We start from the raw sequence: 16,956 nt of genomic DNA on the forward strand, positions 1-16,956 counted from the left end.
TCGAGGGGATGTGAGTTCTGCAAAGGGACCTGCAAATTCTTCAACATAGTTTCCATTCTTTGTAAAGCCTGGAAGTTGGATATGAAAATTTTGGACTTTGAGGATGTGATATTTTTGGACTTTAGGGTGGACTCTGGGGTTCAAAGAGAAAAATCATTTCTTTTCATTTTCCAAATATTGGAAGCTTGCCCTGAGTCGGAGCTGAGTTAGGGGCCCTCCTGCCCTCCTCCTGGGTCCAAATGGATGGCTGGGCCACGTGACTTGATTTGAAGCCTCTCGTCAGTATTCCGCTGTGAGACCTGGCACACATCCGCGGCAGTGAGGTCTTCCCCGGACACGCCACAGGAGATGGGGCCTGGATTGAAATCGGAGCAGGGAAGACTGGGGACCTCAGTGGCTGAGGAGGTATTTTTAGAATGCTTTTAACCTGAAAAAGGGAAAGTGCCACCCGGCTGGAGACCATGAAGCTGCAAAGGGCTTTTAGCTAAGCAAGCTCATACCTAATTTGGGGGAGGCCCCCTGGCTGCTCCCCTGGGGTGACGGTGGGAGTGCCTGTTGTTTGCTCTGGGAATGTGAGATGCAGGGGGTGACTGTAATCACAGCCACCCCACCTCTCAGCGTAGCCTGAGACTAGGACACCAACAGTGTCGGGGAAGGAAACAATTATTCCCTGTGTTTGTCAATGTGGCTGACAAAACACACAGATGGATTTTATATCATTGACAGCACTGGATACACTGGGCCAGCCTGTCGCTCCCCACTTTTCTGCCGAAGATCTTGAGGTCCATGACACGTGCCCACACAGCAGTACCGGAGACCCTCGGTCCTGCATGGACACTCTCAGCCCCCACATTCTGCACAGAAGGCAAAAAAGTAACATAGTCAAATGGCCCTGAAAAATAACACAAACCGCCCACCGAGAGCTGGGCCCCAACAGCTTGCCCACCAGAATCGGAAGATATCAGTTTCTTCAGTGGACTGCCAGCTGAAATAGAGGATTTGGGTTTAGAGGTCATACTTTAGGAAAAGAAGAAAGTTTCTCAGCACTCAGTGTGCTGAGATACACACGCGGGAGAAGCAGGTGGGAGCAGCATGTTCCGTTTCCCCTTCCACGCTCGCTGGGGGCATTTGCCTTCTGAGTGGTGTGGCAGGTAACTCTTTCGGTTGTTGACTTCCTCTCTCTTGTTGTGACAAATGCATGTGGTTGAATTTGCCCAGCCTGAAGGAGCGTGCACTGTAAGTTACAGGGCTCCCTTTCCTGCCAAGGCCCCCCTACTTCAAACCTAGGGCTCGTTATACCACCGTCCTATGGCCTCCCTTGGCCCAGCGTTGCCTGGACCATTCAGCAGTAATAATACAGCAACGAGTACTGAGATCTCATTTTGTCAGATGGTCATTATACATGCTTCGCTCCTTTGTTCTATAAACAGCACCCAGAGGGGAACTCTGATCATCCCGATTGTATAGACAGGGAAAGTAAGGCATAGAAAGATTGAACAAGGTCACTCAGCTTGTAAGAGCCACAGGCAGGATGTAGACGTAGAGCAAGGCATCATTTCCCAAGTCCATGCCCTTCACCACTTTGTCCGCCTGCCTCTTTCTCACCCTCTTCCCTACCACTGAGCCATCGGTTCCCGCGCCCTGTGAGAAAGGCTAGCCCTTCAGACGTTGGAAGGGGCAGATCTGAGCACCTCATCCTGGGCTCTCTGGCTTGCTCATGGTCATGGACCTGGGAAATTTGTGGCAAATGATTCTGTTGTCTGACTAAATAAAGTTCCCAAGAAAGATGGCATTGGTGCCCGGGGAGACCCTGGCCCGGCCTCCCACGAGGGCAGACAGCATTCAGCTACTGCGCCACACTGGCCTCTTTAGAGAAAGCTCACCAGGCCCCTGCCAGCAGGGCTGCCTTGGAGTTGATTTTCTCCTCTCAGGCCTGTGATTCCAGACTGACTCTTAAAGTGAGTAGCTCTTTGGAGTGCCGCCTCTTCAATGTAATGGGCCATTAGACCCCCTCCCAGTGGAATTGTGGGTGGAGCTCGGGGGAGTCTCAGAAATGAGGGCAGGAGGTTTGACCCCAATAAAGAGGGGAAGCGGAGCTGTGCAGGGTGGAGCAGGTACACCCTAAGGCAGGGGAGGCTGCAAATGGTGCGTTTAATGAAATGGCCACCTGCTGCACTGAGAGAGGTGGCCACAGCCAGGACAGCAGCCACCTGCTCATTGGGCAGCCAGGGTGAAGGCTGCCTCCGTTTAAAACATGGATCCCAGGGTCTCTTCCACTTAACGCTCTCTCCCTCACTCCCAGCCCAGTTCCCGGCCTGCCACCTGGCTTCCAAGTCCCAAGTTGTATGGCTGGGGTTCCTTCCACTGCTGGACACCTCACATCCGGAAGTCCAGCTGCAAAACGCTTACGGGCCCTGTTCTCTTGAGAGAAGGAGAGGTTTGAATTGTGCTTTCTCCAAATTGCTGGGGACATAATTTCAGTAGATGTTTTCAGCACCTCTGGCATGAATTCAAATTGCCAATTCCCAAAGCCACATGCAAGGGTAGTCCCTTAAGAAGGACAGAAAGAAAAAAAAAAGAAGAGTCATTTATGGAGTAATAGCTGAATGCTGCTCTACATCCCCAGGGCCTTCGAAGATGGGTAGATCGGACCCATCTCCTTCAGAGCGGAGCTCTTGTTCAACATCATAATGCTTTAGTAAGGACCAGGAATGGAAGCCAGGTCACATGATTCTCAAGCCAGCCTCTCACTCTCTGCATCCTGGTACTTAAGGCAAAGGGAAGCCAGAGTGGCTAGAAGAGGCATCATTACTCCACCCAAGCCCTTACCTCCCTATGAGAGAGAGGTGTGCCATTGTGAGCGAAAAGAGTGTATGGGGGCGGGGAGGGGCGCGGAATCCTAGGAAATTGTTCTTTGATCTCAGCCTAGGACAGAGGTAATTTTCATTTCCTTATTTAGACCTTTGTTTAGGCCCAAGTGTCATCTGCTGGTCCCCAAGAACCTGCACAGCCTCACAGCTTTATCTTAATTTATATTTAACCTCATTAGCCATTTGCAGGCCTTGCCTGGACCCGATCGTAATGGCAGACACACAAGGCAAGGGGCCCTGATGTTCATATCTGCCGCACTGTGTCTGGTGTAGTAATTAACTTTGAGGTCTTGAATACAACAGGATGTGGGAGGAAAATCAGAAAATCCCTTGCTAATTTGCAGAAGCCTTTATAAAGCAGAAACCAGTTATTTATTTGTTGCTTGTATAAGGAATATTTGCAATGTATAATGGCACATCAAAATGCTACAAAGAACAACCTGGTTTTGGCCTCTAACTGCCAGGGATGGAGTCCTCCTGACTGGCCCCAGGATGCTGGGCGAGTTTCTTCATCTCTCAGAGCTGCAGTTTCCTCACCTGGAAAACAGGAATGATAAAATGAGGGTGAAATGAGATCTGCAGTGAAACCACCTGGCACTGTCCCTGGAGTACAGGGAGCGCAACAAAAGCAGGGAACCCTGTCAGCCTGCTGTGCCATTGTGCCTGCAGCTCAGATTCCTGATGACCAGTCCTGGCTCAGGAGAGAGTCTGTTAGAATTTCATTGTTAGGGGAGGACCTCAGCAACTTCCTATTGTATAAGCAGATTTTTTAAATCATTTTACATCACTCATGTCCTTGATCGTTCAGGCTGGGCAACAGCAGACAACTTGCTCCTCTTTGCTTTTACAGACGTAAGCAATTGTTGTTTAAAAGTGGCCCCTTTCAGCTCCAGTTTCTTTGATTCTACAGACTGTGCTCGTAGCCACTAGAGGGTGCCCCAGGGGCTCCGGGGTCTGGGCCTCCTGCTGACACACTGAAAAGTCACAAGTCAGAGACAGCAGAGCCCCCCGAGGGAAGAGCCCACACTGCAGTGCAGTTGACAGGAACAGAATTCTGGAGCTGGAATTAATAAAGCGGTCTTACCGCATGACCAAAAAGAGCCAGCGTTGTTTTCCTTTGTGAGGGTAGGCTGTATCTTTTTCTAACAAGACCGTTTACAGTGATTTTTACCCCCAAACAATCACTGAGTACAAAATGCCTTTCTTTAAGCAATCAAATAAAATCTGTTAGTATCATTTTCTTTTAATTTGTCACGAAGCTAGCATTTGATTAGAATTTCCCAGGCTATGTTTCATCCTTCTCATTTAGGGGGCTGGTGGCTGGACCTCAGGGTTAAAGTCACCTGACTTCAAATCCCAGCTCCTGCCACCTCCCAGCTATTTGGCTTTGGGCAGATCACGTAACCTTTCTGACAGTCAGTTTTCCCCTCTATAAAATGGGTATCATGTGACTTCTTTAAAGGCCGTTCGTGAATAATAGATGTACAGTGAATGCAATGTCTGGGATATAGTGACTTTTTACCAAATGACAGATATTATGATTAGTTTGATTTTTTTTAATGACAATATTAGTCACAAACTCCTTGGAGAGTAGCAACTTACGACTTTCAGGATATAATTAAATGTGTCAGCTCTACTAATGTCACGGTTTAAATTTGATCCATCCTATTTCCTTGTTAAGCATTTATTAGGGCATTTAAGAAATATGTTTTATGTGGAGCAACAATGCCAAATCACAATTAGTGACAATTTTTATACAACACATAACAGAGGTTGGGATCTATTTATGCAAGATGACAACAGCCACCGAACTGTGTGCAAAAGCAAATATTATGCCTTCTTGGCTATTTCTAACATTTCAAGTCAAGGTGTTGCATTTAATTAATCTCTAGAAGGTTTAGTCTCAGACTTATTAAGAGCATTATTTTGTGAAAGCAAACAAACAGTTCTGCTAGCGGCACCAAGACATTTTTATGCCAAACAGTTAATTAAATTGTGTCAGTTCCTGCCCCGGAGCTTTCAGGCTATTCTGTTTTTCTATCCATGTGGACATTTTGTCATCGTTCATTTTCATTTCCTCTCTGGCCTTTTTAAAGAAAGACAAGGAGAACGAAGCTGAGCAGCAGCCCAAGCATGTGCGTAGTTGGAGTGTTTTGCAACTTAAATTGGTTAAATGCATGCTCAGCACTGGCTGCAGGATCATCTATTTCTTCAAAGTTTGTTGGGGTCTTCCAGAAACATCACAACATACCTCAACGGTTCTGACTCTGAACATGAGCGGCAATAGCGATGGAGGTTTGGAAGGCCCCGGCAGCCCCTGGAGCTTGGGGCTGTGTGGAAGGAGGAGCGGGGACTGGAACCGGGGGTGCGAGCAGATGTGATGGTTGGCTGCCAAAGCTGCTGACCCACGCCTCTTCCTGTTCCGCTCTGACCTGCCACAGCAGACAGGGATGTATCAGCTTAGGATCTTTCTCTAAGAAGGACAGAGCTCTCTTTTGGCTTTAGGAGTACAGGGTGCCACCGTGTGGGGTCAGGGCGGACACGGAGGCAGGGGGATGGGCGCACAGCTCTGCTCGCCGGCCTGGCATGTGTGGGAAGTCAGCATTAGGAGCACTCCAGTCCTTAGATGCCCGAGGCCCAGCGACACCCGACTTGGGGCAGTTGGAACAGGTACCTCCACTAAGAAGCAGGGGACTCCAGTTCTCGACACTCCCACCCTGGCACCTCCTGAGCAGGTTAGAGAGAAAGGGCCACAGGTCCAAGTACTCTCAGACTGGTCCACAAAGGGACATAATTGCAAGTCATGCTTGCACTGGAGCATCCAACATGGCTCCATCCTCAAGGAGCTACAATCCCAGACAGATGACAACACCTGACATTTATAGAGCACTTACTCTGACCCAGGTTCTGGGCTAAGTAGTGTCCCCGTTTTAACTGCAAATAATTCCCTATCTCCATTTTACAGAAGAGAAAATGAAGGCACAGAGAAACTAAGCAAGTTGCTCAAGGTCACACAGCTAGGAAGCAGCTGCTCAGGGATTCTACTGCATAAAAAGATAATATATTAGTATCATGATATATACATATATCTGTATTTATTATACTAGCTTTGCAAATTTATTTGCCAATCAAGGCCTGAAAAAACCCAGAGCTATAGAGGTCTCAAGGAGGAAAGGGTCTCCGTGAGGGGGTGTTTGGCCAAAGCGTCACAGGATGTGGGGTGCCCCACTTCGGTTTGAAAGAATTACTGACATGAAGGCCAGGGGAGCTTGTTGCAGAGAGTTGTGTGAGTAGCTCTGGAGGCGGCAGGAGCTGGGGCGATCCAGGCAGGTGCAGAGCAGACGCAGGTGTACGAAGGGCAGGAGGCGGGCCGGCCTAGTTCGCCTGTGGAGGACCTCGAATTTCCAGCCGTTGTCTTCACACCAGAGCCAGGGGAGGTGAAGTGGTTAAAGCCCCGAGGCTGGTGGAATCCCACAGGGACTGGGCCCCCCCAGGGCAGTAGATCCCCTCATTCCAGAGCCGGACACTGCCGCGAGTTAGCAGGACCATGGGCTGCCACTGCATCATTGCTGTTGGCGTAATCAGCAGTGTGCGCTCGAGAGGGGATGTGTTTTGGGGTTCGGAGACAATGCCTGGGTTTGTGCTCTGGTTCCATCACTTAGCTGTGTGTCCTCGGAAGGGCGACTCAGGTGCTCTGTGCCTCGCATTTTTCCGTGCTGGGAAATGGAATGGCTGCATCCTGATGGGGCAGAAGAACTGGAGTGCCTGAATGTGGCAGCCCTTCAGTACGCGTCAGCTTGACTGTTGCCCTGCTCTTGCTGTCGTTGATGTCGTCGCTGTCATCCCCTGCTTTGAGATGTGAGCATTAGTCCAGAGCACGGCAGGGACAGGCTATTTAAGAGGGTGCAAGTTTGCCCACCTCCCTCTGTTCCTCAGTCCTCTAAGGTCATTAGCTATTCCAAAGGGTGACAGAGAGCCCCGCCCAGGTAGCCCAGCCACTTGGCTCTGAAGAACTTGTTGCAGCCTAGTTACCACAAGGCTGACGACATAGGTGTGCTTCCTTTTACCCGGAGAGGCTTGTCAAGTGGAGGCCCGTGGGCTCTGCCTGCAGCTCTGGGCTTTGCTAGTGTCTGCATGCTGAACCTCAGAAACGGTATTAACTGCGGGAGGTTGCCATGTGGGGTAACAGCTTTTCTGGGAGGGTTGCTTGTCCTCGGTAGCCCTCGTGGGCATGAAGCAGTGATAAATCGTATTTGCTGTCCAGCCCAGGAGACAGGAAGCTCCAAACAGACTCCAATTAACTCTGTAGGAACCATAGGTTTCTCCAGAGCCTGGCAGTTCCGATTGGGTCTAAGGAGGTGTCACACAGCCTTGGAAAATAATTACAACATAAAGATGGGGCCTGCGAAGTCGGGCTCCTGACTGTGCACCTCAGACAAATGCGTTTCTCCTTCCCCACAAGGTTGGCTGCCCTTAATTGCTACCCTGCTTCATTAAGGGGCAATTAATTTGGTGACTGGGTTTAAAAAGGTGGTAATTATAAGGCAAGGACACAAAGCCGTGGTTAAACATAATCAGCTGGATGTAAAAGGTGTTCCCTGGCAGACAGAGGAGGAGGGAGGGATGGGGCTGTGTCCCAGGCAGGCGCCATTTTCCTTCTTGACTTCTCTCAGTTCCCAGCTGCCTCTGCTGTTACTGGGTCCCGTGTGGGATAAGCTTGTCTTTTTGCGCCCAGGTTACAAGACTTGTTATCTTATAGGTCTGTGATTTTAAGGTCTTGGCCAGTGGGCCATCTCCTGCCATAGAAATCAAGAAGATTTGGGCCAAGTTCATTAGTGGTGGGCATGGCTTCCCAAAGAGACCATGCCCCTCCTAAGGATCTTACAGACTCCTGAAGCTCCAAGAACGTGTTCTTCTGCTGATGACCAACCTGGCAAGCGGCACCTTTTATCCCAGCATCATCCTGGCCACCCGTTCGTTCATTCATTCATTCATTCACTTACTGTTTGTCGAATGTTTGTTGAGAGCATTCCAGATGCTGTGCTAGACTCTTCACATGAAATAGTGAGCACCACAAGCATGTTCCATGCCTTCAGGGGTTTATAGTCAGGTGTGCTGGTGGGATGGGAATGAAATAATAACCCACAGATGTCATTAGAAGCAGTGGAACATGCCATGCAAGAAAACGGTCTCTGGGAGCATAAACGGGGTCCATCCAAGTGGTCAGGGAAAATGACCCAACAAAAGGACTTTTGAAGCGAGGTCAGGAGTGAACGACCTCCATTGGCCTGCCAGTATGGGGCAGAGGGAGGAAGGACTCTAGTCCCAGGGAGAGTGGTTGCAAGGGCTCTGAGACAAGAGTGGGCGTGACACCTTCAAGAAGAGAAAGTACAAGTCCGTGGACAGAGGGAAAGGGAATGAGGTCACAAGGCAAAGGGAAGAAGCTGGGGAGCTTCATGGCCCTTGGCTTTCCCATCCGTGAAATAAAAGTGGTGTTGCCTTCTTGCCTCCACCACAGAGAAAGCGTGAGGATCAAAGAAGAGCTTTGTGGCTGAGCTGTCTGTACAGAAGTATCAATTTAGATCCTGCCAGGCACTGGGCTTTTCCCCTTCAGTGGAGAATCAAGGCTGGGATCACACTGTTGAACTTAATGACACTATTTAGTGTGGCAATGTGAGATAATAGGACCGTCTGCTTTGATATGTCTGTGTTATCTCCCCATCTCTTACCATGTACGTACGTGATTCTGCCTGCTGTGAACCCACCGTCCCCCCGACACACACACACCCATATTGTTTATGCAAACAGAATTGAAATCATACTGCAGCAAGGTAGTGTCGGGGTTAAAGCATGGGCTTTGGTGTCAGATTGACTCTATATCCTGCCTATGCTAATGACTAGCCACATAACCTTGACAAAGGTACTTAACCTCTTTAAGCCTCAGTTTCTACATTCACAAGAGGAAAGTGAGAGCGTCAACTTCATCCATGGTGCCTGGATTAGAGGAGACAGCCCACAGAAAGCCCTTCGTGAACTGTAACCTCTCAATAAATGGTAACGATAACAACATTATTAGTACTAATTGGCTTAATACAATGTCTTGCACCTAGCAGCTGCTCAATAAATGACATTATCATAGTTGCTATAAAGAGTATTAGTAAGAACTCTTTAGGATGAAGAAGCAGAGAGACAACTTACACAAAAACGAGGACTTACTGGCTATTAGGAATCATTCCCTTTCCCTTCTTGCTTCTTTCTGCATCTCAGCTTCATTCTCCCTGGGGTGAATAGGCTTTTTTTTTTTTCTTTTTTATGAAAAGACTTTGTATTTGTTTAGAGAAGTTTTAGGTTGATAGCAAAATTGAAAGGAAGGCACAGAGATTCCCTACACACCCCCGTCCCCCCCACACACACAGCCTTCCCCATTGTCAACATCCCCCGCCAGGGCGGGACGTTTGTCACACCCAGGGAACCTACACAGACACATCATAATCACCCAGAGTCTACAGTTTCCATCAGAGTTCACTCTTGGTGTTGTACATGCTGTATTTGGGCCAATGTGTTGTACCGCACACATCTATCAGAGCAGGAGCATTCAGAGACTTTTACTGTGATGGCCTTTCTTTACATAGCAGGAAAGGCAGCCTCCTGAGGCTCCAAAATGCATGTTCTTCCCTGGGTGACCAACCTAGAAAGGGATGTCCTCTTCCAGCTCCAATTTGGACAACGCCCAGTTTGGACTCCTCTGGGCTCTGCTTGGCACACGTACCCGTCACTGCAACTCAGTGACCACAGCCCTGGGATCTGAGCTGGGGTGGATGGCGGCCCACACCACATGGTCGGGTTAAGGAGTGGGGGTGTTGGGGGCTGGGAGCAGCGTGTCCCGTAGAAGGATGGCAGTTAAGCGGAGACCCCCCTGATTAGGGCCCATGTTCAGAGTGTAACGCAGGCTCAACCCACTGGCGCGCTTTCCCCGACTCGGGCAGTCACGTGGCCTCCGAGCGTTAGTGCCTCCTAGTTTGACTCAGAACCTGGACGGTTCCTGCGTCTCAGTTGACGCTCAGTCTCGGCGCTAATAAACTGCTTAGCTGCCATTGCTCTGTCTCTGGGCTGAATCCAGTGAGCAGTGACCCAACGCCCACGTGATCTGTGGGCCTGACGGGGGAGGGGAGAAGCTGATTACGGAGTCCGCAATTACTCTGCCCAAGCCCAGGCCTGGCAGGGCCTTATCTTTATTTATAGCGGCCTGAGCCTCCCAGAGCCCCGTTTTTGCCCTTGAGTGACTAGCGCTCTGCAGTTTTAGTTCATAAAACACTGTTTGTTTATAATCCTTAACGGGTTCTGTTTTATTAAAAGAGAAGTCTTCATCCAGAGTATAAATAAAGTTAACTGGTTAAGTTTTAGTTTATATTCACAGTGAATATGCAGTGGAAGGGCACTCACCACAGAATTATGCACACTCATGGCCTGACTTTATTACAACAACTTTGATAAAGGTCTCTGTGGCCTGGACCAAAGCTTTTCCAAAGACAGGAGGTCAGAAGTAGAGGAGTTTAAGATCCTAACATCAACTTTGTGGCAGTGGATTTTTTTCTTTTTGTTTTTGTCTGACAATGTAGCAGGCTGTGTACAGCTCTATGAATTGGGGGATGGAACTGAGGTAGACCTAGGTCTGCTTCTATTTGAGAGAGAGAGAGAGAGAGAGAGAGAGAGAGTGAGAGCACACGCACAAAAGCGGGGGGGTTGCAACTCAAGGGAATAGTGAAGGCTTCTTGGAGCAGGTGGCAGTGAGCTGAGCCTTGAAGGCTGGTCAGATTCTGACCAATACAGAAGCAAAAAGGAAGGGGGAAAAAACAACAACAGTCAAATCCATGGTGAAGGGAAAGATTGGGAGTTGTTTAGGATACTGCAAGAGGGTCAGTTTGCAGAGGGCCTGAAGGTGACACAGGGAGACTGGATTCGGGGACACAGTCCTGCTGGAGGGTGGTGGCCAGCTTCAAAGGGTTTTATTCTTGATTTAGAAGGCAGCAGGGAACCACTGGTTTCTTGAGTCAGGGAGGAGCATGGTGGGACTAACCTTTGGCCTACGTGACTCTTCCAGCTGTTACCGCCCCGGAAGTGGCTCTTCCAGCTTTAGCCAGTGCCTTGCCTGAACCCTGGAAGCACAGCCCTACATTGCCCTCCCAACTGATGACCCCCCACCATTGCGTACCTTCCCTCCCTCCTGCTCTCTGTGGTTGCTACAACCCAGGTGGAGGTGAGCTGCTTGGCAAAGGTTTGCTCTTGGAGGGAAGGGGGAACTGCAGGACGGGCTATGACTTTCTTACCCAAGACCTACGTGCTCCAGGAGTTTCTAAGTAAACTTTGGCCCCTAATGGATGGAGCTGTTCTTTGGCATCTTCCTGGAGCAGCCTTGCCAAAGGAAAGAGAAGTCCAGGAGAGGAGGTAGTGGTGTTCAAGGGAGTAAAACCCCAGGCGCTGCCAGGGATGCCCTGCGTGCATCCTCTCTCCTTTCCTCCCCTCACCTCCTCCCTTTCTTTCTTCCAATGTGTATACTTATGAAGCTTTTATGATGCACTTGGCATTCTGCATGAAGTGCTCCATTTTCCCCGCGAAGGGACCTCAAAGATTTTCTTTAGAAAGAAAGGTCGCAGCCTGAAGCATCGCCATTATCCTTATACATTTAGGAAGGGGTGGCAAATAACTGGCATATTTGTTGGGACTCTCCCCCTGTGCCCATGGCTAACATCACAACTAGATAACAAAACACTGTCTCACAGAGCCTGGAAGATGCCTCAGAATCATTCTTAACACAGTGCTCAGGCAGCAACTTTCAGGTAGTAGGAGTCGGTTCCTAGGATTGTTCTGCCTGTCTCACGTCCTCACTGAAATCCACCTGGGCATGCCCAGCTTTCCTCACGCAAGACCAGAGGCCCACTTGCACCACAGCCCCACCACCTCCCCTCTCCCCTCATCTCTCCACCCACCCAACCCGTCCTATACGCAGTCAAAGCTGGGAGGACACAATGGCTGCCACTGGAAATTGCCAGTGATATTTGAGGGCGGAGGTGGTGGTGAAGGGCAAGCCTTATGCACAGGGGCTAATGCTGCAGGAGCGGAGCCCGGGCCCTGTTCTGGGCCTGCCGCCCACTGGCTGGGACCTTGGGCTGAGCAGATCACCTCCCTGCACCTCTGTCTCCTGGTCGCTGCAATACAAGTTTGGAGGAGGTGGTATCTTGTGTCACATCTGGCTCTGGCATTTTCTGATCTAATTAATTACATATTTCCCTTTTAAACCTAAAAAACTAGGGTTCGGTCCTGCCTTTAGTGATGGAGGAAATAATATGGGAGAGAGGTCCAGCAGGTTTCTGGGTGTTATTACTCTACGTCCGTCCGTACAGACAGTAGCTCTGTCGCCTGTGACTGAGCAGAGCCCCATGCTGGGTCTCCACGCAGAGTGTCAGCAGCATTTTCACAAGTCCTGAGCGACTCTTCATCCCCTGGGTCCCGCTTCTAGCCTGGCTCGCACCTCCCTGACGCCTGCATGACAAGGGGGTGGCAGTCCCTGGAGCTGTTTGTGAACAGACTTTCGTTCCATCCCCACCTGCCTGTGCCACTTCCCGTTCTCGGGAAGGCGGCGGGGTGGGGGGCGGGTAGCATCCTCTAGACTCTTGTTCCCCTGCCAGCCCTGGTCCAAGGGCCTGCAGATTTCTCCACCAGGAAGGAGGCCCGTTGCTGGCTCTGATGAGGGCCGTGGGAGGTGGCAGCTGGCCAGGCACCCCCTCCCTGCGGAGGCATGCTCACTGCACTCACAGTGTTTGAGCTGCGGTTAATATATCAATATTTGCTCGGGAGGGCATTTGGCACAGAGCAGGTCCCTGGGACGCCGGCAGAGAGATTCCTCCCTTGTAGCTCTCCTCGTTTTTTTGGTGCGGACGGAGGGGGTTACTAGCTGCTGACAAGAGGCAATGGAAAAGGAGCCCCTGCTTTTCCCGTGAGCATGTCAGTCTCGCAGTTTGGCACGCTGTGACATTGTCAGTGCCTCATGCTGTCCCCGTCACTCACTGTTGCCCAGCATAGTTCACTCGCTGCACCTCTGCTAGAGTTTGTTCCTATTCCCATGTTTGTTTCCACTCAACTGGAAGCTCCCGGGGGTCAGGCCAGTGCGAGGAGGAGAGGAGGTTACTAGCTGAGAGCGTGGGCCTGGGACCAGGCTGCTGGGATGAGTCCTGCTCTTGCCGGCTAGAGGCGCACCCGGGCCAGCTCCCTGCCCTCTCGCAGTCTCAGATATCCCTCCGGAAAGTGAGGAGGAGCAGGGCGGAAGGGCCGTAAGGATTAAATAACATCACAAACCCATTAGCAAAATGCCGCGTGCATAGTACGTGCTCAGTAAAGGTCGGCTCTTGTGCTAGTCACTGCTTCTGTCTTGCAGTGAATAGCTGGTGACTCTTGGATCCTTTGGCCTGCCCCACGTTTCCATAGGACAGGTCTGAGTCCTTGATCTCTCCTGTGGTCCTTCTGTCTGTCTTCTCACAGTGCCGCGCTGGGTGCTCAGGAAAGGCTCCTGACAATTTGGGGGTTGCGATCGAAAGGTGCTGCCTCAGAGGCTGGGCCCGCACAGCCCTGGACAGCGGCACCCGGGGAGAAAACCCGTCCCTGAGTGTGGGCCAGGGCTTGCCAGGGAACAGTGAGAGGAGCCACCGTCTGTGTGCTTGCTGGGAAGCAGTTCAGCAAAAGGCCTGGGGCAGGCAGAGGCCTTCCCTCCAGGACAGGCTGGGCCTGGAGGCCTGACGCAGCAGTTCTCACCCGTGGTTGATCCATCACTTGTTTGAAACTTGTTACTTAGAATACTGTTGAAGCTTTCAAATGGTTACTTTAAAATTTAGAGCAGTTTCTCCCCTAACAGTGTCGCTTGGGGCCCTTTCCAGCTGAAGCACTTTCTTGGCTTGCAAGCCAGGGATTGCATAACAGCTGGGGTCCCAGCTTTCGGCACACCCCTGAGTATTGCCTGTGCAAGTGTGTCATGCACCAGGGGGGTGGTGGGGAGGGCAAGCCCTGCAGTTCCAGGGGACAAGAGTAAGTCACAGGGTCAGGGTAGAGCAGCCACAAAGCGGGAACATACTACGTGCCAGGCTCTGATGTAAGCATTTTCTGTGCACATTCTCATTTAATCTTTTCAGCAATTCTATAACGCAGGTGTCTCAGCTCATATTCCCTGGAAACAGAGGCTGAGCTGGGATTTTTTAGTGATTTGACAAGGAGGTGCTCCCAGGGAAGCAGGCTGGGATGGGGAGGAAGCCAGACAAAGATGTGGCTGCGGGAAAAGTCTAGCCTTGGCCTGATCCCCTGCAAGTGCTGGCATGTGAATGGCACTGCAGGTCTGTTCTCACTGGAGGCAGCGGGGCTGGGCTGCTGTTCGCTGGTGTCAATCAGTTATTAGCTATAAGTCACACCTCCCAGGAGGAGGTGGCGCATAACTCCCCTTGCCTTTCTGGGAGAGGAACACCCATATTCTGAAGCAGCTGTTAGCAGCCAAACCTCGTGGCAACTGGAGAACTGTAAGGGAGAATCACGCAGGGCACCAACAGCCTGTATAGGCATACTTAATTGACCCATTTTACAGATGTGGAAACTGAGCCCTGGAGTATTTATGTAATCCGCCCACAGCTATGTGAGGCCAGGACTCAAACCCAGGTATCTATCTCCAGTACCTTGGATGTGTGTCCCAGTCAAGGACCAAGTAGGAACCAGTCAACCAGAGATAGATGAGACATGAACTCATGAGTCTGGAAAACAAGGTTAAATGTTGTGAGAGGAGATTTTAGGCTTCTGTTGTATAACCCATTCATCCCCCTTTGCCCAGGACTTTCCCCATTTTGGCACTGAAAACCCATATCCTGGGCTGTTTAGGGGATGTGGGTAAGGGGGAGCAAGCCAGAAAAAGCCCCTGGCAGGAGGGTGTCCCGGCCAGGAGCTGAGCAGAGAGGGTGGTCTGAGATCCAGGGTGGGCTAATGAGAGGAGAGACTTGGATGGATTGGCGAAGGGGAGGGGAGTAAGTTACCAGCCCCCTGAGGCCTCCACGGAGAGCTTGCCAGAAATAGATACCCTTCTCCTGCCTCCCGCTTTGAAGCAGGCTGCTTTGCTGCGTCTATGTGTGTGAGGGGAGTGGGGGTGAGGTAGAGAGAGAGCATTTGTATCAACCCAGGGAGTAAATGCTCCCCTGGTCGGTTCCTAACCTGTCCAGGGACAAAGCTGGGCCGGTGCAACGGGCTCCTGGGCTTTGAAGGCCCCAGCGTCTGAGCTGGAATCATCTTCTGCAGACGAACAAGAGGAGCGGTCATGCCGCTCGGAGCCCCGAAACTTGCGAGTAACCAGGCCCCTCAGCGAACCTTTCCGGGTGAGCGGCCGATGGGTGGTGAGGACCTGAGGTGCGCAGGCCTAAGAGCCAAAGTGGGTCCTGGGTGCACAGGACTGAGCTATAGGCTGTCACAGCTCAGCTCTCATATACATATATAATCTATAGACTATATATATATAAAAAATAAATGTATGTGTATACACGTGTACATCCCTATATACGTTATGCATGCACGCAAACACGCCGTCTTTGAGCCAGAAAAATAAATGTGGTCTCTACCTTCTAGATGCTTAGAGTCTCATGAGGAAAGTAGGCATTAAACAAATAAAAGCACAAACTGATGTATAAAATTGTAGTTCAGAGTATGACCGATGCCATGGGGGATGCAAGCCCAGAGCTCCAGAGGAGACCCATGGGGGCACGTCTGGGCAGGGCCTGCTTTTGATAGGGTGGGCAGGAAGGTCTCCCTGAGGATGCAAAATTTAAGTCAAGGAAATTAGCCAGCGACAGACAGCGGGGACAGACAGAGGGACGGGAGAGGGCAAGGACAGGGGATGGAGGGGCGGAGGAGGAGCGCTTTGAGCAAAGGGAGCAGCAAGTGTGCAGACCTCAGGTCAAAGGAGACTCGAACCTGAGCTGAAAGAAGGCCAGTGTGGCTGGAACTCAGTGCGGGGAGAGGCCCGCGGTGCCACAAAGAAGCAGAGGAGCAGGCTCCTTTAGGCCCTGGACTTTATTCGAAGGGCAGTGGGAACCATTAGAAGATCTCAGAGCAGGTATGTGAAAGTATCTGATTTATGGCTTTTTGTCTGCAGTCTCTGGAGGGAGACCAACAGGTCTGCCTTCACAGTGGCCCAGAGCTCTGCACACTTAGGAGGACTGCATTATTAATGAAGAGTTTGCATCTCAGGAAACGCTAAAACAAGCTGTTATGTGTAAAAATTAAGTAACTCAATTTGTTTTAGCAGCTTGTGCTCTAGTACAGCAGTTTGTTTGGCATATACATGGGACTCCATCTGAACAGTAATTATGCCATGCTAATTATTTTACTGTATTGTGTACATCTGACATTTAATTATGGGAAAGTATGTGAGGCTAGGTTTTCTTCCTCCTTCCGCCTGCCTGACAGGTAGTTTTGTTTCCCGTACCTCTTTTCCACCTACATTGTCTTTATGCCAACTTGTCATCTGCAACAAAATTGTGTTTCCATGACAGCTTTGCTCAGCCATGTTGCCTGCAACTTGCAGACAATCACTAAAATAAACAGTTGACACAGATTCTCACCCTCCATTCTGCCTCTCCCTCCCCCTTGATCTAGCTTGTACTATAAAGGTCTTATTTTTTTTTTTTCTTCCACTTTGAGAAAGGAAAGTGATCCCTTGATCCCTGTCAACCTTGAGCATCCTTTGATACATTGGCATGTCTTGTGGTGGCTTCTCTCGTGACCTCTGACCTTCTCCATGGAGACTGCTAGCAAGCTGACTCCCATGGCCCTGTGCATAGATGACGCAGCTGAGCAGCTGCGGGTGGTAGACAAACAGGCTCCAGGCTTTGCATTCACAGGGCAGTGGCAAAGGTGGGCTCCCCACCCAGGATTCCAAGAAGCTGGACCAAGGCTGCAGCACGCTCTTCAGAGGATGCCATTGACGAGCTCTGTGAAGCCCTGTCAGCCCTGGTGCTGGCCCTGCCCACAGAGCAGGACCTGCGGGCCGGGGGCAGAGATGCAAGCC

At 50.6% G+C, this 16,956-nt stretch overlaps 1 protein-coding gene across 2 annotated transcripts in view; it reads left to right on the forward strand.

Annotated features, from left to right (window-relative positions):
* SLIT3 (slit guidance ligand 3) overlaps positions 1 to 16,956 on the forward strand; it is a 520,298-nt gene that overhangs the window by 128,660 nt on the left and 374,682 nt on the right. The gene's annotated exons all lie outside the window — the stretch shown is intronic.

Source organism: Pteronotus mesoamericanus, unplaced genomic scaffold (genome assembly GCF_021234165.1).
Source record: "Pteronotus mesoamericanus isolate MK-2021 breed Mesoamerican mustached bat unplaced genomic scaffold, CSHL_Meso_final contig_2, whole genome shotgun sequence".
NCBI classification, from domain to species: domain Eukaryota; kingdom Metazoa; phylum Chordata; class Mammalia; order Chiroptera; family Mormoopidae; genus Pteronotus; species Pteronotus mesoamericanus.